We start from the raw sequence: 23,858 nt of genomic DNA on the forward strand, positions 1-23,858 counted from the left end.
GGACTTGGTCAGTTGGAAGCTGAGAATACCACTCCCAAGAGAAGCCAGAGGAAAGGGATATAAAATAACTATAAAAAGCACCACAAATATTTGCATGCTAATTGTGGCTTCTAAAGTCTTTGAGGGGGTTTGAAAACAGTTTGTTTTTCACATAGTTTCAGCATTATTCTTGCCATCTTATTTTTAAAATACTGTTTGCAGTATCTATGATGAAAATGCTTGCTTAGCAGTCTAACTCATATTAATCACAAATTCCAAATTCATGGCATCAGAATTACAAGAAGTTTCATATTATATAATTAGAAGAAGACTCCAGTCTTTGGTTCATTGACTCTGGAGCCATATTACAGTCTTGTTATATTTGATAATGACATAGCAGACATTCTATCAGAACTTGGATGCTGGAAAGAGATTCCAAAATGCTTTAATCTTGTCACAAATCAGAAGCAGCTGCTTCTTATAAAAAGGAAAGCTCATGTTTGGATGGTCCACAGAAAAACCAATGTGACTTACAGTCTTAAATAGCAGATTCTGGGGTTTTCAGTTGGCAGGTGTTCTCCATCAAGCAACACCCCCCCCCCCCCGCCCTGCCATGTTGATTCCTGTTGGTTTTATTTCTATAGACTTCTCTCAAACTGCAAATTGCATTTGTGAAGTGAACTTTATCATAGGCACTTAGGCATTTTATGGTGAAGGCTGAGCATTATCTTGAGACTTTTACACACCGGAGAAAACAGATAACATGGGAAATGTAATTCGAATACAACTTCCCCCTCTGAGTGGCAGAATAACTAAAGAGAAAAAACTAAACAGAGGACTGTTATTATCGTCGGTCAGTCAAGGGCTGCAAGCTTTGAGCACTGAGCCTACAAACCTTCCGATGGTTCTGTGATGACATGAAACTGCTGTCGTAGAAACTCTAAAACTAACAAGGGTATTAGCTTCATTGATTTTCTGAAAATGGGAAAGAAAAAAAAAAAAGGCGCTCAGCTAAGTCCAGGAAAGAGATTTAATACAACTGTCTTTTAATAATATTAAGTTTCCTAGAATCAATATTTTCTCCCCCTCGTATTATACTATGGGTTGCTACACACCAGTTGCTATGTAGGAGAATGGGAATCAATAGAAGCCTTACCTTCTTTGGAGACTATTTCAAAGGCCTGCATAATGGAGCATAGATTAGGAAGAACGAAATTGAATTTTAAGTACACTGACATTATGCTGTCATCTTCAACCATGGGAATGAAGATTGTTCTGAGGCCTGTGGGACCCATGAGGCTCAGGGCAAGAGATACCACGTTAGAGACTGGCTCACAAAACTCCAGTGACTGTGGCTTCCTCCAGGACTGCTTAACAAATGCTAAATCCAGGCCTTTGGGGGCATTCCTAAAAAGTATCTTCAAACACCCCAAGGGTTACTTGATGAGTAGTGTTGAAGGAGTGTTCTTCATAAAGTTCAGCCTTAGTGGCTTCAAAATTATGCTAGATGCAGTCTGTGTTAACTCAAACTCTGATGTTGAACCCCCTTTCTACTTAGCTTTATTTTGTCTTTATTTCAGAAAGTCAAATGGATGTCTCTTAGCTGATAAAAATAACTCGATAGAATCACTGAAAATTATTTACAATGTGGTAAAATGACATTTTAAATATCTATGGAAAACACTCAAAAATAGCACAAAAGTATCAAAACCTCAAATTTTGAGAGAGGGAAGAGTACATGAGTTTTTGAGTGTTGTTTAATAGTGTTTTTAGTCTCTTATTTTAAGAGATTGACTTGAAAAAAAATCTGGAGATTTAATGTGATGTTGAAATTTACCTGTCACTATAAAAGAATGATTTGGGTGACCCAGCAATCCCACTCCTAGGTGTTTACCCTAGAGAGATGAAAACTTAGGCTCACGCAACAACTTACACGTGAATGTTTATGCTGCTCTATTAATAATCGCTAAGATGTGGAAATAAACCAGATGTCCTTTACCAGGTGAATGGTTAAACCAACTGTGGTACATCAGTACCAGGGAATACTATTTAGTAATGAAAAGAAACAGACAATAACTTTGATGATGATTCTCAAAGATGCTATGCTGAGTGAAAAACAGCCAGTTTCAAGCAACTGAATACTGTATGATTCCATTTAGATGACGTTTTCCAAAAAGGTCAGAATAGACCCTGAGAACAGATCCATGCTTGCAGGTGCTGTGAGGTGGGGAGAGGGAGAAAGAATGTGTCCATTAAGGGAATGTTTTAGGTGATGGAACCTGTCAGTACACTGATTGGGGTGGTGGTTAGGCCAGTCTGTACGTATGAAAGTTCATAGACCTGTACACCAAAGGGGAAAAATTTGACTTTACCGTATAGTTTAAAAATTAAAAGATTGCTTATACTTTGACTCATTTTTAGATTTGGAAACAGCTGCACTCAGATGATCATTCTGTAAAAACAGGTGTTCCATACCGTAGATGGAAAGGTAACTACTAGCGCTCGCATGGATGGGTTCTGGAAGAAGCCCTGTAGTTCAGTAGTTTAGTAGGAAGTTACTTGTGTTTTACTCTCCAATGACTTGAGCATAACCTGCAAGTCCCCCAGTAATTATTATGATGAACAAGTTGGTATTCTCAGTCATGAGACAGCAACTTTGAATGCTTTATAATTCGTAGCATTTTTCCATTTTAGTATTGCCAAGTAGGTAGGGCAGGAGTTCTCATCAGAGTTTTGTAGATGCGGGAAACTGAGGCATGGGGAAGTTGGGAAACTGAGGCATGGGGAAGTTAGGTAACTGGTCTCAAGTCACCAGCTGGTGAGTAGCTGGGACTGATGCCCAGAGCATTTGAATACGGACTGGTCTAACTCTAAGGTTTATTTTTAATTTTTAAAATGCTAATTAAAAGTTTAAAAATTTTGCACCAGTCTAGCTCTAGGTGATGTCTTGCAAGCTGGAAATCACTGAGACCAATTAAGACATCTTTATATGTAGCCAAAGAGCCTCGTATGACAACATGCCTGGGAAACAAACAACACACAACCTGGTCACAGGAGAATAGTATAGGGAATTCCAAATCCTTCCTCATCTTTAAATTTGGGGCTTAGCTAGAGATATTTGCTAAATGTCTTGAACCTACGTTGTCTTACTTTAAAAAAGAGAAAGCAATAAATCGAGGATTTAGCTCTCTGTAACAGAAACGTGGGATGCCAGGGAAACAGATGCAATGCAGGGAGAAAGTGGACCTTACCGTCATTTTAAAGGGACAGATGTGGACAACAAAGGGGTTTCTGCTGGACCATGTGTGCTCACAGCTCATGCAGCAGGCACTCTGGCTTTAGCCCAGAGATGGGCAGCACCAGCCAGGAAACAGCCTGTTGCACTGTGGGTGGAGCAGCAGCTCCCTTTCTCTAGGAGAGGGTCACTGTTTTGAGCACTTAAATTTGAACTGGAGTCCCAGGAGATTGAAAGGTGGACCTTTATTTACATCTTCTTTTCCATCCTTACAATTCCAGAGCTCTGTGCTTCTAATCTCCTACCTGCAATCTGTGTGAGGAAGGTGTTAGAAGTTCTGCAGGAGGCCTGGGAAAAAGCCAGGGTCCTGTTCATGGTGCCGAGGGAGTCTGGTTCCATTCTGAAGAGTGGGTAGCTGACCAGAGAGCAAGTGGAAACAGAGCAAAACAAACAACAGACCAAACTTAATCCAAAAAAAAAGGCACTTCCTTTCTTCTTGAGATGAGACATTGTAATCTTCATGGTTCTAAAGTCTAGAAAGGATTGCAGAACTTTTGGCAGTCACAACTAAGTGAGCAGATGGGAGTGTGACCCTGCACCCTGGTGTCAGGGGAGATAGAACCCTGACTGGCCTCCTTGTTCTCCAAGCCCTAGGTATACAGGTCAGCATGGCAGCTCATCGTTCTTTTATGATGACGAAGTGTCCTTTGGTGCAATTCATATTTTGCAGGGGCAGATAAAAAGACTGACTCTCTTCCTATGAGCGTGATGCATGTTTTAAGTCATTTTCCATGCCAACTTCTTGTTGTGATGTGTTGGCGTGTTGGTCAACAAGGAAACAAACTTAGCTGGAGCAGATCAGGGGCCACCGGTGGGTGAGAGAGGTGTCAGATGAGAGGTGGACAATGCTCGGGTCTGGGAACAAATAAACAGCCAGCTGATGTCCACTGATCCTTTACTTAGATCCTCCCATCTATGTTGGAATCTCCCATTACTCCATCAGGACACCAGGAAATTTGAAGAGATGAAGTGAGTCTCCTTTTTGGGATCTTTCTTATTTTCATCTCTGTCCCCCCTCATCTCACTCCATCCCTTTATCTTACCTTCCCCACCCCATTTGTCCATTTGTTTCTCTTCCTTTGGGTCTTTCTCTGAAAATCTGCTTTTTAAATTTATCGCTTTCTTCCACTGTAGGTGGTGATTTGCATTCTGAACCCATGGTGTGCAGTAAGCCTCCTCCGAAAAAGAGTCCTCAAAAAGCTCATAGCGTAAAATGTTTCTATCTGGGAAAGAAATTTCAGAATTGTTGATAAATTTCATGTTTATCAGCATTTTTTCAGGCTAGCGGTCCGGATGGAACTTTTCCAGCCTTTCTTCCAAGTTTCACCTCACTCCAAGTTGCTGCCACTATAGATGAGATATTTGTAATTGGATTCAGGCAGCCTGATCCGTGGAGTTATTACTGTCTGTTAGTCTACAGATTCCAAAATGATGACCTTATAAACATCGAAGCAAGATTAATTATTACAGCACTACATGAAACTTTAACTCAAACACTGTATATTTGTTTGCTGACTCAGAGCTGAGCCTGACAGCACGAGCTCAGGCCTTTCTCTTACAGGACTCCTGGGGTAGCCTCAGCTGGGCATTCTGACCACAGCCCCTTAACTGTCCTTGCTAACAAAGCTTTCCTCCAAATAAAGGGCTTCCTGATTTCAGCCACTTCCCTCTCAGACTGCAAGTGCCACTCTGCTCACTGGTTCCAGCAGATGACCAGCTGTAGTGAGGGGAGAGTTGTGCACAATGGTCCACCTTCTACTCAGTTTAACATCTTTTAACTCCTTCTCCAGAAAGCATCCTTCTCTCTCTGTCTTCCAAATGGTGAACGTATCAGCTTTCCCTATCCGTGGGGAAAATATTACACCAAGATTCGAGTTTCTCTATGCATTGAAATTTGGGAAAATATGAAAATTGATTACAATACAGTATTGTTTCACTGTACACAGTTTAGTTATAGTTAGCTTTCAGTGCCCCAGTGGTTCTGGGGTGGGACTTTTGCTGAAATGAATTAGAGTGGGGAATTATGCAAGGACAATCTTGTTATTTTAATAGAGCGTACATGGACAGTCAGATAATCTCAGATAACCTCTCCTATTTCTACACGTTATTGCTGTCTCCTCTGTCTGTTCTAGTCATTCCATCTCTGACCACTTTTTGGTACGCTGTCTCTTTTCTTTCTTTTCTTTTTTTTTTTTTTTTTTTTTTTTTTTTTTGCGGTACGCGGGCCTCTCACTGTTGTGGCCTCTCCCGTTGTGGAGCACAGGCTCCAGACGCGCAGGCTCAGTGGCCATGGCTCACAGGCCCAGCTGCTCCACGGCATGAGGCATCTTCCCGGACCGCGGCACGAACCTGTGTCCCCTGCATCGGCAGGCGGACTCTCAACCAGTGTGCCACCAGGGAAGCCCCTACACTGTCTCTTTTCTATGATTTTTATTATTTTTATTGCTCTTCAGTTTCTCTATCAGTCGTTTTTAACATCATGCATCCATACTGTACAGTCATCTTACTAGGGTCTTAAATTCTGAGTGTTAGGAGAGAGTTAGTTCCCTGCTTTTTTTTTTTTTTTTCACATCTTTATTGGAGTATAATTGCTTTACAATGGTGTGTTAGTTTCTGCTTTATAACAAAGTGAATCAGCTGTACATACACATATATCCCCATATCTCCTCCTTCTTGTGTCTCCCTCCCACCCTCCTTATCCCACCCCTCCAGGTGGTCACAAAGCACCAAGCTGATCTCCCTGTGCCATGTGGCTGCTTCCCACTAGTTCCCTGATTTTTAATGTTACTTTTCTGCTAATATATTTGGATGCCACTTTTTTATTGTGTTAAAATACACATAATTTAAAATTTACCATTTTAACCACTGTCAAGTGTACAATTCAGTGGCATTAGGTACATCCATGATGTTTTGCAACCATCATTACTGTCTCGTTCCAGAACTTTTCATCCCCCTGAATGGAAACCTCAAACCCATTAAGCAGTTACTCCCACTGCCTCTTCCCCAGAACCCCTGGAAAACCCTAATCTGTTCTCTCTCTTTATGGATTTGTCTGTTCTGAATATTTTATATCAATGGACTCATACAATACGGTCTTTTTCTAATTTTTTTTTTATTTAAGTATAGTTGATTTACAATGTTGTGCTAAATTCTGCCATACAGCAAGGTCACTCAGTTATACACATATATACATTCTTTTTCCCATTCTTTTCCATTACAGTTTATCCCAGGATATTGAATATAGTTCCCTGTGCTACACAGTAGGGACTTGTTTATCCATTCTGTATATAACGTTGATAGTTTGCATCTACCAACCCCAAACTCCCACTCCATCCCTCCCTCCACACCCCTCCCCCTTGGCAACTACAAGTCTGTTCTCTATGTCTGTGAGTCTGTTTCTTTTTCACAGGTAAGTTCATTTGTGACATATTTTAGAGTCCACATATAAATGATATCATATGCTATTTGTCTTTCTCTTTCTGACTTACTTTACTTAGTATGATCATCTCTAGTTTACAATATGGCTTTTGCATCTGGTTTCTTTGACTTAGCATGGTGTTTCCAATGTTCATCCATGTTGTATGTTGCAGCAGACATTAGTACTTCCTTTTGTCAAAATGATATTCTTAAATTAACTTTCTTTTCTTTAATGAGTATAATTATTTTGCTTCAGTGTTCAGAGGATGGAAGACTCCTACATGAGGACATTTTCTCATCCTTCACATAACCAAGTACAGAACTGGGCAGTATTTGATTTTACTTGATATTTGAGCTATCATCATCGGTTCGTGCATGGCCCTCTCCCATTTTACTTATTCATTTATTAATGATACGTTACAGGTATCAAGCCTCTGCACAATCCAAGAACTAGAATACTGCCAGTAATGTTCACTGACATCTGTCCTCCCCCCTCCTCCTAAGAAGTCAACACTAACTGGCACTGGGATTTTATAATGCTGCTCTTTCCTTGTTTCATTACTACAGTTTCATTACTATGATGTTTGACACGGCCTCCGTACCCGTGGGTTCCGCATCTGCAGATCCAACACACCGCGGATGGAAAATATTCTTAAATGAACTTTTGAGCTGAAGCACATTCTATTGCTGACTCAGGACTCATAAGCCCTGTGTTCTCTACAAATCTCTGTCTTTCTAGTCGATTTCTTTCCAAAGCATAGCTTGGAATTTATCCTTGGGATCTTTCATTTTGTTAATGAGGTGATGGTGATGATAATGACGATGGTGGTGATGATAACACACACCTTCTTTTGAGCCTCTACCATGTAACCATAACAGTGCTGGGAACTTTACACACAGTGTCAAACTAATCCACAGAGAAGTCATGTTAATGAGAATTTCATATTCATTTGGCAAAAGGGGAAGCTGAGGAGTGGATGAGTTAAGTCCTCATCTGCGATTGAGAAGCAGAGTTGGATTTGTGCCCAGAACCTTCTGTTTCACAGCCCACCTCCTCCCAGGCTCTTGACTTTTCTTGCTTTTTTCAAGCGGCTCCAGGTCATAGAATAAAATAAGAGGAACCTAGTTTTCCATCTGGTCTGAAGCCCTTGGGAAGTGGGCTGAGTCAGGTTCTCCAGTGGATCACAATGACGTTGGAACCATCACTAACTTTGATAACTTGATGCTTTATGAGGACACTGTACACAGTCCAGCTGTCTGGTTTCTTCCTTGCACTAGGTCCTCCCATGAGCATTCTTGCCTCTCCATGGTCTGCGCATTCTTTCTCCTCCCCTTACAGTCCAATCTGTCTTCCTTGCAAAGACAAGCTGAATCCAGTTCCCTCTGTAAAGCTGTCTCCTTCTACTTTAACCAATTCTCATCTCCTTTCTCATGACTCTGATAATGTCCTTATCATACACGATCAGATGACTAATGTGGTTTTGTGTGCCCATCTTGCCTCCCCAGGGAGACGAAATGCTACTTCAGATCTTAGCCTTCGCTAACAAGTCTTCAGTAGATCCCCCCCCAATCCAGCTTTTAGTTCAACTTTAGACATAGAATGATACTTTGACATACTTATTGGAAATAACTGGTCAAATAGTAGAATTCAAGCCCATACTCTCTCCTCTGTACCAAAGGAGACCAAAGACAGGAATTTAAATACACAAAGATACAAACATAATGTGGGTTTGGAGAGGAACTATACTACAATGAATCTTAGAGAAAGTAGTTTTTGGGACTCAGGAGACGATTGTTTGATGGTTAGTGTTGAGGCTGATCTGCGATGTTTGACACGGCCACTTAGCAGGCAGTTGGAGGCAGATACCTGGGGCAGGTACATGCTATTGTGGCTTTATTGGGAACCTCCGTTTTCTTGCTAAAAATATTGGACATATATATTGTGTTCCTCCAAACACAGTTTAGGGGATGTTGGTTTAAAGTTGTGTAACCTGATTGCTTTTTTTTTTTTATAATTTTTTTTTTATTGAAGTACAATGGATTGACAGTTCTGTGCCAACCTCTGTTGTACAACAAAGTAACTCAGGTATACACTCCAACCTGATTGCTTTTGAAGCATGAATTTAGTACTGGAGCTATACTCCTCTAAAGTAGAAGCCTTTCCTGTTTTGGTTAATTTGATATTTATGGAGGAAGCTCATTAGCTCTTTGAGGACTTAAGGAGATATTCTATTTGGGTTGGGCATGGACAGATGCCACCAAAACCTCAGTGGCTTAACCCAGTAAGAGTTTATTATTATTCCACATGGTTTTGTGGAAGGGCAGTGGGGCTGTGCTCCAAACAGGCATTCCACACCCTCAGTAGTGGTCTTAAAAAGTCCCCTCCCCACCGACTCCAGACATGCACACATGTTCTTTGACACTCCTGTGATGGAGAGATGGTATCTGTGTCCCCTCTCCTTGAACCTGGAACAGCTTATTGATACTTCAGCTAATAGCATATACCTGATGTAATATGTGTGCCTTCCAAGCTGGCTTCAAAAGGCCATGTAGTTTCTGCCTTCTTTGCTGGAGCCCTGGGCCACCATGTATGAAATCTGACTGCCTTGATGTTGCCATTTGTGAGCAAGTCCCCACCACTTAGAGAGTCTACAGTGGGCACTCAAGGTGGCAGTCAGCCTTTGAATCTTCTTCCCCAGCACCAGATATGTGATTGAACAAGTCTTCAGATGATTCTAGACATTAGCCATTGACTTCCCAGCCTCAGATATAATGGAACATTGACAAGTCATCCTCTTTTTACCCTGTTCAAATTCTTGACTCACAGCATCCATGAATATAAGTCAATGCTTTTTTTAAGCTGCTCAGCTCTTCTGCAGCATGGTAACTAGAATACACCTGAGCATCACAAGAGGCTCAGGACTTACCTTGATAGTGTAAGAGATGACAGGAGAGCTGAGCAACAGCAGGGACATGTTTTAGCCTGGAAGTGACATGCCTCATATTTCATTAGCCATGACTAATGACATAGCCAAACTTAATTCCAAGGGTATGGAGAAATGTAATGAAGACGTCACTAGAAATAGACAAGAACTAGAAATTGGTGAACATCAGTAACATCCACCTCCATAAGCTGATAACCTTATGCTTCCTGCTATGGACTGATTGTGTGCCCCCTACATTCATATGTTGAAGCCCTGACCTCCAACATGATGGTATTCAGAGGTGGGGCCTTTGGGAGGCCATTAGGTTTAGATGAGGTCATGAGGATGGGGCCTTTAAGGTGGGATTAGTGACCTTATTAAAAGAGACTCTAAAGAGCTTGCTTTCTCCCTTTCTCCCTCTCTCTCCCTGCCCTGTGAGGACACAGCAGGAAGACAGCTGTCTACAATCCAGGAAGAGAGCTCCCACCAGAAACTGACCATGCTGGCTCCTTGATCTTGGACTTCTAGACTCGAGAGCTGTGAGAAAATAAAGTTTTATTGTTCAAGCCACCCACTCTAGGTATTTTGTTATGGCACTGAAGTTGACTAAGACACTCCCACACTGCAGATATATTCAAAGACTTATTTCCTAAGTACCCAAGCTGCACAGTGAGTTTGCGGGAATTTTACACAGCAAAACAATAGACCTCTATACGGTTTATGCTTCCTACTTGTTGCACTATTTTATCTGAGGGTTGTGCACTCCATGCCATGGCACGTGTGTTTACAGGTAGGACTCAAATACACACTTCATATTTCTCTGACTTCCTAGGTACATTGATGTGCTTGATGAGTTTAGAGAGTCCTAACATTTTGGCAAGTGACATAGTTTCAATAGATGGATAAATTATGATTTGCATGTAGCAACTGCCAGCACACAAGAACACCATGATATTCTTCTGTGAGAAGCAGGGTCATGCTCAGCTCCTTCTGGAGGCAGGAACATCTCTACCTACATTCTATTCCCATCCAGTTTCATCTGTCATATCCCTCTAGGCAAAAGAAAAAAAATGCTTTGTGTGATCAGATAAACCAGGTGAATTTGGGACTCTCGTAATAGTCACCATCAGCGCTGACTGGCCTTTAAGTCATAGTTAATGTCTGATATTTCAAAGGGAAATAAAATCACATTAAAAATGACCCAGCAAGTGGTGAATTGTACCAAATTATAATTTCGGATACTTGTGACTCACCAGTGATTTCCTGTGTTTGGAACAACGTTATAAATTTCTCAGAGGCTAATGGATGATTAGGAATGGATTTGCTGTGCTTTGTTTTATTGTAGATAACAGGCCACAGAAATATGATTTTAGTGGGTACTAAAGGACTGAATCCCTTCAAAGGATTAATAAGATTGTTGCCTTTTGGATTGTCTTTAGACAACTGAGATGCTGGGTTCCATTTTTAAAGGAGGAACTCTTCGCTTACAGCAGCATTTTATTTTGACGACCAGGTGAATCCTGGGGAGGTCTGTCTGGAGCATCACACAGCGCACACAAGCCGACGTCCTCTCCCCGCTCTGCCTACCAGAGCACTGTTACCAAAATCAACGATTAATAGTTGAAAGAGTCTGAAAAATGGCTATCCCTTTGACCTTTCTAAGGTTTGTCATTTAGTTGACATACCCATTACCTCAAAAATCAAATGTGTTTGTCTAAACATTATTCTGATGTTTACTTTGGGCACTAAAGGGCAGACAGCTGACCACGGACCCGCTGACAGTGATCAATTCAGCCTCGAATCTTGTCACTTTCCCTGTTTATTCTGCTATCAATCTCCCCTTTGCCTGCCACATGGCCACTTTCTGCTGCTCAGGCGCTTTTAAAACTAACAATAATCCAATTTAGAATTGATCAATGAAAATGTGTAGTCAGTAAGCAAAATGACAAAGTCTGCCTGTAACCGCTGACCACAGTCAGGAGTTTATTTTATATGGACGGGGCTGAAGGCAAATTTTAATTAATTAATTAGATGGTAACAGCATCTGAGCTTCTTCCCTGTTTTTTTTTTTTTTTTTTTTTTTTTTCCGAGTCAGATCCTCTAAGTTTTACTGTCTTAGAAATGGGGGAAGTGGGCCCCTTGACTCCCTGCTAGAACCAGTATGTTCTGGAACAGTGCTGCCCCGTGGGCCTTTCTGTGATGGTGGGAATGGTCTAGACCTGTGTTGTCCGAGGTGGCAGCCACCAGACACCTCTGGCTGAACTTGAACTATGGCTTGTGCAACAGAGGACCTGTATTTTAAGTTTTATTTAATTTTAATAAATTTAAAGTTAACGTTAAATGGCTTTATGTGGCTAGTGGCTACAATTCTGGATGGTGCAATTCCAGAATGTTGACATTTTTTATGATGAGATGAGGCCTGCTGATGTGGTTTGGATGTCATACTGTCTAGACACTGTGTATCAGGAGGTCACAGTTTCTGGCCTGATCCAACACGGCTACAAACCAGGCAAGAGAAGTTCAGGGAGATATTCAAGTCTTCCTTGTGTCCTAAAGACAATGTCATGTTTGACCAGGGCTCCTTGCCTGGTCCATGGGAGCAGGGCTCCCAAGAGGGCCTGGATGCTGCTCTGCATGGCTGACTACTCCCCAGCAGAGGGGAGAGCTCCAGCAAGAGAAGGTGCAGGACTGGTGCAGGAAGGTTCCTAAAAGTCCCCCAAGGCAAGCCCCATTCTTGGCTGTGTCCCAGGTCTGGTGTCCAAGACAGAAGGGTGCATTTCGTTCCCAGTGCCAAGTGGCTCCTGGGTTCTGGATGTGACCAGGCATCTTGCTGGGCCACTGGTTTCTGGCTCCCAGATTGTCTGGACTCTTGGGCCTGCATCCCTTCTTTCCCTCAACCTCAAACTCCATTTTTGCCAAATCCAACAGTGGGGAGTTATTTGATGAATTTATTAAAGCAATTTTAAAAATCACTTCTTAAAATTATCTGCAAATGTTACGTTCAATGAGCAAACAGTTTAAAAACTAATTGCTAATGAGATTTGAAGCACATATAATATTTGGAGATCTTTTTAAAAACATGAAATCAACTTAGCTTTTATCTCTAGACAGATATATATCAAAACCTAGATTAGAATTTTTAAAAAACTGTATCACTTATTTGAATTTCAGAGCTTATGGGAGAAGTTATGAGCAAGTAGAAACACTTTATGAGGGTTATGGTGTAATCAATGGAGATTTAAAATGCTGTACCAGATAACTATTGTCTTAGAAGGAAAGTGGTCTGGGTATTAGCTGAAGGAGATTCTAAATTTGTAATTCTTGTGTTATTTACATACCAACAACAACAACAAAAAAAAATCAAAAACAAAAGCCAGTTTTTATTTTAAAAAAATGGAAAAAATTTATTTCCTGAAGATTTTCAGTAGGAAAAAAGTTTAATTGGGGGCATTTAAAAATTAGTTTTTAATGAAGCTTTATGTGACAAACTGTAAGAGTTTGACAATGACAACAAAAGGATATCTTATAATTAAAACAAACAAATATCTATCCATCTATCTATTATCTATTTCATCCATGGTTTCACTATCCAAAGACAGACACTGTTAATATTTTTTTGTATTTATATCTAATCTTTATTCTATTTGTTTTCATTCTAAATGGAAGGATCATATATATACTATTTCTATCCTACTCTTTTTTTCACTTAACATTGTAATGCTTATATTTTCCATATATTGCATATTCTTTAGAAATATAATTTTTAAAAGTTACATTATAATTAATGAAGTGAATATACACAATTTATGTAAAAACTGTGTTTGTATCTGGTATTTAGATTACTTCTGATTTTTTTCTTTTCCTTTTATAAATAGTGCTTCTGAATATTCAGAATTATTTTCTTAGGCTCCATTCTCAAAAGTGGACTTACTGAGTTAGAGTATAAACATTGCAAGGCTGTTTGCCAAATTGCTTTCCAAAAGGATTATACCAAAATATCAGCAATATTCGAGAGTACCTTTTTCACAGTCCCCTTATCAGCAGTGGAAATTATTATTTTTTAAAAAAATCTTTGCTAATTTGATAGGGGTCAAAGGTTACTTCATTTTTATTTTAATGCCCCATTCCTTGATTACTCGTGAAGGAAAACATTTTCCACACATTTGTTGATTAGTTATATTTCCTTTTTGGAAATTGCCTATTCACATCCTCTGTCAATTTATCCACTGGAGCTTCAGTATTTTAAAATTCAATTTGATTAACCTTTTTATATATATAATGATATTAGTACTTTGTCTAGGTAGTATTTCCTGTGACTATTTTCCCCCAAATATGATGTTTGCCTTTTAATTTTGTTCTATTTATTTATTTTGATTGAAGAGAAGCTTAAAATTTAAACTTAGTAACATATAATAATATTTTCATCTTACTTTTAGTAAGTTGGACCTCCTCCAATGATGGTAAATTTAAAGTTTTTTCTTCTTGATTTCTTATATATTGATATTTTATATTTAATTTTAAAGTTCCCTTGGAATTTATATTGTTTGGTGAATGATTTTAGGTAAGAGTCTAAATAAATTTTTTCATCAAATAATCAATTGTTCCAGGGGGATTTATTTATGAAATGACTTACCCCTTTCTCATTTATTTAAAATATTTCTTTTACCATACATGTTATATATATATGCCATAAGATAGCCAGTTCCTTGACTATTGTGTTCTGTAGATTTCAGTTAAATCTTGTTCCAGAATTTCAATATTTTATATAATATTGATTTATACCCTTGGTCACAGTTTATACCATTGGCTGACAGGTCCAGAATACTCCCAATCAGTCTTTTTCAAAAAATTGTTTTGGTTTTTTTTACTGTGTGTGTGTATGTGTATGTGCACACCACAGGAAGAATGAGTATCGATTATTGACTTTTTTACTGACATATTTTGAGTATTACTTTTTCCAAATCTTCCCATCTCTCAAGACCAGGTCAAATCCTACAGCCCACAGGGCCTTTCCTGACCCTTCTTAGTGGGAAGGACTTATTTCCTCTCTTATTTCTGTATGTCTTCACCTGTCCTTCTCTTACAGCATCTTTATGTGCTGCCTTGTATTATAATTATTTGTGGACAGATCTTACTTTCATCTAGTTATGTGTCTGTACAGGCTGAATAATGGCCCCTAAAGATGTCCACATCCTAATCTCCAGAACCTGTGAATGTCATCTTCCATGGCAAGAAGGACTTTATAGATGTGATTAAGTTAAGGACCTGGAGATTCAGAGATTATCCTGAATTATCCAGGTGGCCCCAAATGTAAACCTAAGGGGGAGGCAGAAGGGGACTTGACTACCGTGGAGGAGGATGTGATGAGACCACAGAGGCAGAGATTGGAGTGATGCTGTCAGGAGCCACCAGCAGCTGGAAGAGACAAGGGACAGCTTATCCCCTGGAGACTCCAGAAGGAACTGGCCCTGCTGACACCTTGATTTTAGTCCCTTAAGACTCATTCTGGATGTCTGACCTCCAGAACTGTTAGAGAATAAATCTGTGGACTGTTTTTGAGCCTCTAAGTTTGTGGTAATTTGTCAAGAACCCAGTTGGAAATGAATACTGCTATTCTCCACATCCTAAAGGCAATAATAGACTCACCCAGGGCACCGTTCAAGTACGAATTGTCCCCTGTGGGGGGATCAGAGTTGGAGGTGTCCAAGCCTTACCTGAGGAATGATGCTTAGAGAGTGGACTCTGGTTGTGTTCTGCTTTTTCGAATTTGATCCAGCTCTGGGTCCAGGAGCAGCACTGACTGTACACGTGATCCTTCTTCTTCTGGGGCCATAGCTTCACATGCCAGTCTTGTTTCAAGTGAGATGCTGTTTAGCTCAGCATCTATCAGTCTCTGTGAGCTGAGTTCAAAGTCACTGCGGCCATGAATTCTACTTTAAAGAAGTTGTTTCCAGGGTTACTGATAAAAGCCACAAATTAAAAAGAAATGATTTCAAGAGACACGTTTGAATGACTAAATTCATATGTTTTCACAAACATTCCTACTTTCAGCTTTCTTATTGTATAAAGTGAATATGAACATATATTATTGGAGTTTGTTAATGCTATTGCTTTATACAGTACATATTTATTTAAACATATGCTTTTTATTTTTTTATTGGAGTATACTTGCTTTACACTGTTGTGTCAGTTTTTGCTGTACAGCAAAGTGAATCAGCCACATGTATACATATATCCCCTCTTTTTTGGATTTCCTTCCTATTTGGGTCACCACAGAGCACCGAATAGAGTTCCCTGTGCTATACAGTAGATCCTCATTAGTTATCTATTTTATATATAGTAGTGTATATATGTCAGTCACAAGCTCCCAATTCATCCCACCCAAACATATGCTTTTTTAAAAAAACTTGGTTTAATTTTTCAGTGTCTTTGTGAGTAGGAGAAATACTATACACATTCTCCAGAAAAGAAAAGAGGACTAGCAAGGTGGGCCATTTATCCAACATTTTACCCTTTTATTTATTTATTAAGATTTTGAGGGTCTGCAAAATGCTCGACATTGTGTTAAGTTTTTAGTGATTTGAAGTTGAATGAAACACAGTGCTGACCTTGAAGAGTGTCGCCATCTAGGAACCAACAATTACAGTACATTTGGAGAGGGGCTCCGTTAGCTGGAGGGATCATGGAAGGTTGTGTTGGGCTTCAATCCTGGTTGCACATTAGAATAACTCCTAGGGGTTTAAATAATACTCAACTGCAGACCCCACCTCAGATGATGTGAATCACAACCTCTGTGTCAGAAACTGGAATCCGTTGGGGAGACAGATAAGGAGGAGAAGGCTGTAACACAGAGGAAACTTCATGTATACATAGGGCTTTAAGGGGTTGGGATTAACATACGCACACTACTATCTATAAAATAGATAATCGACAAGGACCTACTGTATAGCACAGGGAACTCTACTCAATATTGTGTAATAACATATATGGGAAAAGAATCTGGAAAATAATAGATATATGTATATATAGAACTGAATCACTTTGCTGTACACCTGAAACTAACACAACATTGCAAATGAACTATACTCCAATATAAAATAGAAATTAAAAAAAGAAAATTAATATCCCAGCCCCCCCCCCAAAAAAAAAACCACAAAACAGAAACAGACTCACAGACATAGAAAACAAACTTATGCTTACCAAAGGGGAAAGGTTGGGGGGAGTGATAGATTAAGAGCTTGGGATTAGCAGATACACACTACTCTATATAAAGTAATCAACAAAGACCTACTGTATAGCACAGGGAACTCTACTCAATGTACTTTAATAACCTATATAGGAAAAGAAGCTGAAAAAGAATCAATATATGTATATGTATAGCTGAATCACTTTGCTGTACACCTGAAACTAATACAACATTGTAATCAACTATACTCCAATATAAAATAAAAGTTTTTAAAGTTTAAAAAAATAAAAACTACTCAACTGCAGACCTCACCCCCAGATGATGTGAATCACAATCTGTGTGGGAACCTGGGATCAGCTGGGGAGACAGAGGAGGAGAAGAAGGCTGTAACCCAGAGGAAACTTCATGTATACATAAGGCTTCAGGGGGCAGCAAGCAGGGTGCTGACCTAACATAGGGTGCATCGTCCCCAGGGTCCCCACTCTGGTGGGCTGCAGGGTTATTGGAGGGAACCCTGGAGAAGGGAGATGGGATTTGTGGAAGATGTACCATTTGCTGAGTGCCCCCATGTGCCATGCGCTGTGCTGGGCTTTTCACAAATTCTCTTTTTAGTTGTTGTAAGACTTTTTACTTATGTGTCGTTATCCCAGTTTTACACATAAGGAGTCCAAGGCTTGGGTGATTAGGAAGCTTCCTCAGGATCACAGAGGTGGTAAGTGACAAAACAGGGAACTGACTCCTGATGCAGTGTTGTTTCCATTTACTGTGCTGCTTTGCATACTTGAGGCATGGCTAGAGGTAAATACGGTAAATAGTGGAAGAAATGCCCCGCTCCAGCTCTGGGGGCTTTACTAGGAACTTTGATCTTCAAGTTGAGTCTGTTTACCGGGTGGGGATGGGAGAGAGGTGGGGAGTGGCATCCAGGAAACAGACAACCAGTGCACAGGCTCAAATGAATGAAGCAGAAACGGCCTTTGTAGAGGTATCCAAGCAATCTGTTAAGCCTCAAGCATGGAGTGGTGTGAGGTAAAGAGAGGAGAAAAATCTGTTTTGTGAATTATTAATCCATGTGTTAATAACAGTGTGTTAAGACTCTAATTGACCTCACTTTGAAGAAATTCTCTGTATTGGAAACTATTGTATGTTACCACTTGTTGTAACAAAATTTTTGGGTAGAAATACTACATTTTGACATTCTAGCTAGTCAACGGAGTTTTTCCACACTACTTACTATGTAGGTTTTCCCTAGCTCATGTAGACTTGTGACTGCGTGATATCAGAATGAACCCTTCAGCTTAGAGACTTGTTCCTTTTAACTGTTTTAGGATAGATTAGGGGAAACTGCAAATATGATTACCTTGAGGGATGTTCTATTTAATTGTCATTTTTATTGGCCATTTTCTTTGCCCAATTTCAATAGTTAGTCTAATGGGATGAAATCCTTGCAAAGGGAAAGTTTGTATACATTAATATAAGTGAATTCTATATTTATATGAATAAGTATCTTATTTTCTCATAGAAAAATATGAACAAATCTTAAACTCTCTCTGGTTCCAACCAGCTTTACCATTCAGAGACTCTATAGTCATTATCTTTTTACTCTAATCCTTTGCTTTTTTTAACTGACTTCCCTATATTTTGAACTCTTGAGTCCTTACTTTTCACCCTAAATTGTCAGTCTGGATGATATTTGACTTGTGGACTCTGGGTAGTAAACCAAACCTTAATTAATCTCAATACAATTGCCCTAAACGCAATTTTATTTTTTATTTCCTATTGTTGTTTCAGATAAAATCCCGCTATATTTATTTGATTCTTTTTTTTAAAACTGAAGGAGTTGATTTACAATATTGTGTTAGTTTCAGGTGTACAGTAAAGTGATTCAGTCATACATAGAGTTATATTCTTTTTCATACTCTTTTTCATTATAGGTTATTACAAGATGTCCAATATAGTTCTCTGTGCTATACAGTAGGACCTTATATTTAACTATTTTATATATAGTAGTTTGTATCTGCTAATCCCAAATCTACAGTTATTTTAAAATCCACACATATACACAAATCTCTAAGTACACACTTATATCCCACTCAGTGGAGGTCAGATTGTTGTTAGGATAATAACCTCTCAGGGGGATACTCTCCCCCATGGCCTGGTCAATACATTTATACAATGTAATTAAACCATATCACTTTCATGACAGGAAATTGATGACCTTTTAATTATTTCAAGATAACTGAATATGTAATCATTTTCTCCTTTAACTGGGAGAGGAGTATATTTTGAATAAATTGAAAGTGGACTACAAATACTTATTCTGTGTGTATACTGTACGTTTGTGCTCTCTTTCACAAGATATTATTTTGGAGTGCTTTTCCCAGGATTTAGGAAAACAATTTAGAAAGACTCATGTTAAAAATAGGAGATACACTACCAAATGTAAAATAGGTAGCTAGTGGGAAGCAGCCGCATAGCACAGGGAGATCAGCTCGGTGCTTTGTGACCCCCTAGAGGGGTGGGATAGGGAGGGTGGGAGGGAGATGCAAGAGGGAAGGGATATGGGGATATATGTATATGTATAGCTGAGTCACTATGTTATAAAGCAGAAACTAAAACACCATTGTAAAGCAATTATACTCCAATAAAGATGTTGAAAAAAATAGGAGATTAATCATTTAGTAAACAGTGTTTAAAAGGTGCTTGATGATTATTGGAATTAAGAAAGATCTACCAATACTACCCTGAATTTTCATATGGTGTATAAGCTCACAATAAATTTTAAGACTGTCTGGTGGGAAATATACAGCAAGTAGCTCTTTAAAAAATTAGACTGAGGCCTGCATCAGAGTTGGCTAATTCCCATGGGGAAGACTGAGTTATCACACACTTTTATTGTGGGACATTTTGGGTGACAGAGTGCGATGGACCACTATAGGGTCCATATTATCCAAATCAAAAACCAAACCCCAACCTGTGATAGGTGTGCAGGTTTCTATGGGGATAATGGACCCTAATACTTCAAATCACAATTATTTCACACATTGGGATGACATAGCTTTTATATTTTTAGTATAGCAGATTTTCCCCATTAAAAAAATATATTTTATAATTCCCTTGAATAAGAAAATTCTCAACCTCTACACTATGTGTATAGGTGACTAAAAAAAAAACCCCAAAACAAACAAAAGAACCCAACCTATCCAAACGGGAGCATTGTCTTTCCAATCCGGTACAATATAACTGCTTTGTCTCTCCTCATAGGCCAGAAATGTGGAAAACACCCTTTCTCACCATCTTCCATTAAGAGAAACGAGAATTTTGTGTTACTACTTGAAAAATCAACTGCTTAATCTTCGACTGAAATTCCAGTCAGTAAAATTAATGGAGAGTGGGACAATTTCACTAGAAACACCCCACGGTGAGTGCTTTTGATTTATAGTTGCACGTATTAAACGTATAAATTATACCTAGAAGCAGCTCTTTACTAGATATATTTTATAACTAAATGAATATAGTGACCTCCACATGTTAACATTTAAAATTTTCCTTTCTTTAAAAAATATGGCAGGCATGGTCTGAAACATTTCATCAGTCAGAGCTTTTCTTTAATAAACAATTTGGAATCTTATGGATCTTTTTCCTTAATTTTGAAGAGACCATTAAGGATAGTATTAAGATGGTGTGACACAATTCCCTGATTTTTTATGATGATGGCTATGTTTGGAATATAAACCCTTTGTGAAACAAATACAGGCAAGTTGCTATTAAACTCCCGACAAACTGGTTGGGTGAAGACAGAGGGGTTAACTAGTAAACAAACCCTCTGCCTCTTTAAATTCCACAATCAGACAGTAAGGTTCTTGAGGACAGGAGCAGATCAGGGTTTTTTTTAAAAAATTACTATTAAAGCAACAATGACCAGCCCCTAGTACATATATAGGAGGCCCTTGATTAAAATACTCTTTTACTTTGTCAATAAACCTTTCTTGAAAGTATGACACTATGCCAGGGCCTGGGGCTGCAAAATCGACAAAACAAGGACTTCTGTTTTTATGAAGCCAAAAGTTGAGTAGAGGAGATATCTATTATCTAAGGAAATATGCATAAGAATAGAGATTTATACACTGGAAAACAGGAGAGGAAAAGGTAAGTAGTCACCTGGAAGTGATATTCGAGTTGGGTCTTGAATATGTGCATAGATATTTATAAATAAACAACAAAACAGTTGAGGTTTATTCACACTTTTCTTGTTGCCTCCCTTGAACCAGTTTGTTTCATGAACCAAGGAACTTTGATGCTAATGAATTTCTCCATTTTATTACAGTCCCCCACATTTTAATAGCAGACTCCTTTTTTTTTTTCTTTGTTATGAAAATAGCTGCATTCAGTAGTTTAAACTTTACCGGAATTAAAATGTTAGTGAAATAAGCACAGAGGTCTTCTTTGAACTTTCCATGGTTTGTAGCTTTTAAGTGGTCAATGCAGAGTAATGTTAAGAAACATGAATGAGTCGGAACGCTGGTTAAAATGGATTGAAACATCATTTTATTCCGAGCTGTAAATTTCTTGATGAAAAAAATTATTTTAACTGACCTTATTTCCTATGTATATATATCAAATGACACCTGAATCATGTTAAGGCCTTAACCTTTTCCCATTTCCTGTTGTAAAACTGCCTGAATCTGAGATCTTTTTAAGTGGAGTTAAAACTGTTTTCACTTATGATGTCAGAATTCAGATAATGCCCAAATTGATGCTTAGTGATCTGTGTTTTAAACATCTCATTTTCTAAGATGACTTCTCTTATTTTAAGGAAGAATAGAATTGCATGTTTGGGTCTCTCTAGAATTAAAACTAGTCACTGATTACAATATTCCCTGTCGATTATTTGAAGCCTATAGTCTAGGTGACACAAGAGGCAAATTCATTGCAAGCCTTCAGCCAGATACTGAGTCTCAGTTCAAGAGCTGGGGCAGTACAGAGTGTGGATGGTGTTTATGCTCCAACCTGTGTTACTCTCCCACTGGGTGTTCAGGGATCCCTACGGACTCGCTTACCCACCATCCCCTAAATGACCTTGGTTCTAAGAGATATGGTCTCCTCGCTATTTTCCCCAAACTATTTTCTCAAATACCTGCCATGGCTTGTGGCATATTCTTGTGTCCATTTATTAATTCTTCATTCAAACAATGATGATGAGCCCCTATTGTGTGTCAAGTACTCTCCTAGGCTAAAGCAGTGAAAATCAGATGGATTTCTGGCTTTCAAGGAAACAGACTTAGGAAAGTAAACCAAGAAGAAACAAAGATAATTTCAGGTTGCAATAAGTACAATGGAATAACAAGATAAAATGAAATAAAATAAAATAAAATGTAGTAATGTATTGATAATAAAGAAAGGGGGCAGCAGGGGAGGGGTTTACTTTAGACCACATGGCCAGGGAAGGCTTGCCTGAGATGGTGATAAAGGAACCAGCAGGGTTCTGGGGAAGGAGAATTCTGGGTAGGGGGAATCATGGGAGCAAAAACCCTAAGTCATGTAGAGGAAAAGGAAGAAGTCCAGTGCCGCTGAAACCTGAAAAGAAAGGGAACAGTAATGCAAGGGGAGGTGGGCGAGGGCCAGTTCTCATGAATAACTCTAATTTTATATATTTTAAAATAAGAGGTTTTGTTATTGCTTAGTTCTGCCAAGGTCAACAGATTGGGAGGATATTACCATTGTAAAGACAGGTTGTTATACTCAAGGGTCACAAGCAGAAGGAACATGGCTTCTCGCCACAATGGACAAAAGAATGGGTGAGGCAGGGTAAACAGGTTTAAGATTGATTACTTTGAATAATTTCAGGAGGCTCTGGGGCATAGGAGCTGTCCTTAGGTGTTTGGAATGTGACCCTGGAGCTATTGGGGCAGGTGGATAGTGTCCTTGTATGTGAAAGCCTGATAAAGAAGGAGTTAGGTGTGTGGGCTCTGGATTGGTTTACATTTGAAAGGCACCCTCAGGGGTGAGTTGTTTACTATCTTTGGGAATTAGTTAACCCTGTGGGGTGGGGCAGTCCCTCTAGGAGCAGCAAGACCTCCTAATGTCAAAGCATCAGAAAATAAGAGACACAGCTAATACATACAAAAAGTATAGCAGAGTATTGAAAAATTTTATGAAACTAGCATAAACTTGACCAAACCTCACAGGAATGAGGATGAAAAATGATAATGCAAATGTACTCATGAACATAGATGCTAAAATCATAACAACATATCATTTGTGAATTATGAAAGTTTTGTTTCTTTCATAACAGTCTTTATGTATTTAGTTTATATTTCCTTGTACTTGCTAGAATTTCCACTAAAATGTTGATAGAAATTATAACATGCATTTGAATCTTGTTCCTGATTCCCAAGGAGAATTTTTAACTTTCATCATAAAGTATATTTGCTATGAATTTTCTTTATAGGTTATGAAAGTCCCTTCGTATTCCTAGTTTGTTAAAGTTTTTTTTTTTAACATAAATGAGCATTGAAATTTATCTAATCATTTTTTCTGCATCTATTGGAAGGACCATATGATGATTTCATGTTTAATCTATTAATGCAGTTAATTACATGAATTTTCTAATATTAATCCAACTTTGCCCTCCTAGGATAAACCCAAATTTACCATAGTGTATTTTCCATTTCTATACATTACTAGATTTAGTTTGCAAATAGTTTGTTCAGGATTTTGTACCTGATAAGTGAATTTGGTGTATAATTTCTTTATTTTGTAATGCCCTTGCAGATTTTGCTATCATGATTGAGCTGGACTTTTTCTGTTCTCTGAAAGGTTTTGTGTATGACGGATGTCATTTCTTCCTTACATATTTAAAAGAGCTCACAGGTGCAGTCATCTGGACCTAGAATTTTCTTTGTGGAAATATTTTTACTTACAGATTCAATTTCTTAGATAAATATAGAGCTATTCATATTTTCTCTTTCTTTTTGTGTCAGCTTTGGTAAGATGTGATTGTCAAGGAATGTGTTCATTTCATATAAATTGTCAAGTTTACTGTCATAAAGTTTCTCAT

At 38.7% G+C, this 23,858-nt stretch overlaps 1 protein-coding gene across 6 annotated transcripts in view; it reads left to right on the top strand.

Moving 5' to 3' along the window:
• Nucleotides 1-20,090, top strand: part of SETD4 (SET domain containing 4) — a 431,158-nt gene extending 411,068 nt beyond the window's left edge. For 2 of the 6 annotated variants that reach the window (XR_014015954.1, XR_014015961.1), the window contains exon 18: nucleotides 20,063-20,088. The gene's annotated coding sequence lies outside the window, so the exon portion shown is untranslated. Of the gene's footprint in view, nucleotides 1-20,062 lie in introns of all 6 variants that reach the window. The other 4 variants (XR_014015955.1, XR_014015956.1, XR_014015957.1 and 1 more) reach the window with 4 other exon arrangements.
• Nucleotides 20,091-23,858: the final 3,768 nt, after the last annotated feature.

This window comes from Mesoplodon bidens (genome assembly GCF_964165515.1).
Source record: "Mesoplodon bidens genome assembly, chromosome: 5".
In the NCBI taxonomy this organism is placed as follows: Eukaryota; Metazoa; Chordata; class Mammalia; order Artiodactyla; family Ziphiidae; genus Mesoplodon; species Mesoplodon bidens.